The sequence below is a fragment of the Penaeus chinensis genome, chromosome 7 (assembly GCF_019202785.1).
Source record: "Penaeus chinensis breed Huanghai No. 1 chromosome 7, ASM1920278v2, whole genome shotgun sequence".
In the NCBI taxonomy this organism is placed as follows: Eukaryota; Metazoa; Arthropoda; class Malacostraca; order Decapoda; family Penaeidae; genus Penaeus; species Penaeus chinensis.
Window position 1 is genome coordinate 16,133,793 of NC_061825.1, and position 2,500 is coordinate 16,136,292.

Genomic DNA, 2,500 nt, shown 5'->3' on the forward strand with positions numbered 1-2,500 from the left:
TAATGCATACGTTAATTATATGTTGTATATGTAATAAATCTTAAAGATTCTCTTCCATATTCTGGTAATGGAAATTTTATCAATGGAGTCATATATCCGTTATTTAGGCAGGAAATTTACGCTATGAAACCATGATTATGTGTATATATATTTTATGTTCAGTTAAAAAATGAACAATATAAATAGGAGGAAAGAACACAAATTCCGTCGTTGAACTAAAGGCCTTTATTGATTTATACAGAAAAGATGCCTAAATGATATATGTATATATCTTATCAGTACATGAAGGAGTCAAGTCTTAAATCATATGATGAATGCACTTAGACTATAATGATACAATTATGAGGTAACTCCAGAGACACCCACCTCAGTTACAGGGGTGCTAAAACGAGCATACAAATTTGCATCCAAAAAGATGAAGACCGAAAACACAGGATGATAAAAAAAATTAAAAGGAACTCAATCGCTCACAACACTAATACAATCCTTGCGTACTGAATTCCTGATTTATTATAAGATATAATAATTTGGACTACTAAAATTAGATAATTTAGGGTAACAAACTTTCAGCTTCGTTAGTTCTACTGTAATCCTATTGCAACTGAGTACAATACAATATTTGAGAGTTTTAATGAAATGCTGCCAAAATTGAATAGTTTTGAATGAATTGATGCCAAACATTTTAAAGGATTTCAACACCAGTGTTCCTAAAGTACACTCTTTACGCACCCCAGCAGTCTCTGAGAGGCTCCCAGTCCCAGCGCTATCTGGCAATGATCCACGCATTAATTCTCGAGGCAAGCTATTCCATGTCTCATGGGAGTTCGATTTGATCCGATATTTCCATTAATGGAACAAGATAGCATTTTTTAGAGACCTGATAATGTCTTTTAACTGAACAACTTTGAATTTAGAACAAAGTATATACTCGAGATGATACACGTACATATATATTATATATATGATATAATATAGGTATATATATGTATATATATATGTATATATATGTATGTATGTATAAAATAACTTGCGTGGAGACCACAAAAAGTGACGATGTTTTTTTTGGCCATTCGTCTTCGTGGGTATTTTTGAGCAACATTCTAATTGGTCAAGTTTAACACCGACCGGAAAAGGTCTGCTAACCAGAGGCCGACTCATTATTTATTTCTTTTTGCCAAATAAGAAGTAAAAAAAAAGTACGAACTTAAGATTTTCCTACCGAAATAAAGGATTTCATATAAAGTCATGGTTTCATACAGACCTACTTTAATTAACAATTCTTTGCTGATGGAACTCTTATGTAAAAACAACTATTGAGGGAAACGAACATAAAATGTGAGTGGAATGAGTCAGCTGCTGTTGCATGAGGAACCCTTTGGCGGCGAGACACTGTGATACGAAGGACAACATGGCGGAGGCTGGTACAAGACTGGTACAACGGGAGTACATTGGTTATGAAGTAATCATACTATTCTGCATGCTAAATAATGTAATATATATATATATGATATAATATATATTATATTTGATATATATATATATATATATATATATATATATATATGTATATATTTCATATGCATGTATATAATAATATGTATATCACTGCAGAATAGAATGGGTACATATCAGTGTATATATGCATGTATATATGCATGCACAGAATTTGTATATACATATTTATATGTCACATATACACATGATTACATTTAAACACACAGATAAGTGTGGATGCAAAAAAGACACACATATTAACATTTGCTGTACATAGTGAAAGTAGAATAAAATAATAAGAAAAACAAAATAAAAACAAACAAACGAACAAACACAGGAAGTGAACAAAGGCGCCAGCTGCACTAATACTGTGAAGTTTGTCACTTGTGACTTACTTTTATAATAAACGAAAAGAAACAGAATTGGGAAAAAGAAAACAATGGCAAACAAGAAGAAAGTTAAAAAAGAAATCAAAGAAAAACTTTTAATTAAATCCCTGAATGCTGAAAATAAGCTGTGCCTCTTTGCCCACAACCAACGCCATCTAAGCTGAAGGTTTTATTTTCTTTTTTGAACTTTCAGTGAACAGTTGAGAGTGGAAATAACTAAGGGGAAAAGATATACATATACATATATAGATAGATAGATACAAGTAAAAACGGAAATTTCATTTTTTACAGATAATAAACTATAAAGTACCAAGCATACACATAAGGTCATCATTTATAGTACGTGGTTTGGCTCAGGTTAAAGGTCTAACTTTTATGCTTATTTCCATAAAAGTTCCCACGGTACTACAAGCGAATTCTTGTGATAAATTAACTGTTGCAACTTAATTGGTAGAGATTATCATTTAAAGATTCCTCTCTTATAAATATATGAAAATATAACAAAAACACTAGGTTAGTAATGATAACATTTTTTTCTTTTCTTTTTTTTGCAAATTTTAACTAATATAGTATGTTAAATCTTGACTAGCAAGATAAAAAGAAACATTAGCGCAGCT

At 30.9% G+C, this 2,500-nt stretch overlaps 1 protein-coding gene across 1 annotated transcript in view; it reads right to left on the bottom strand.

Annotated features, from left to right (window-relative positions):
• Positions 1–207: 207 nt before the first annotated feature.
• Positions 208–2,500, bottom strand: part of LOC125027562 (extensin-like) — a 39,516-nt gene continuing 37,223 nt past the window's right edge. Inside the window, exon 4 of the mRNA XM_047616657.1 lies at positions 208–2,500. This exon is cut by the window's right edge and continues 1,165 nt beyond it. The gene's annotated coding sequence lies outside the window, so the exon portion shown is untranslated.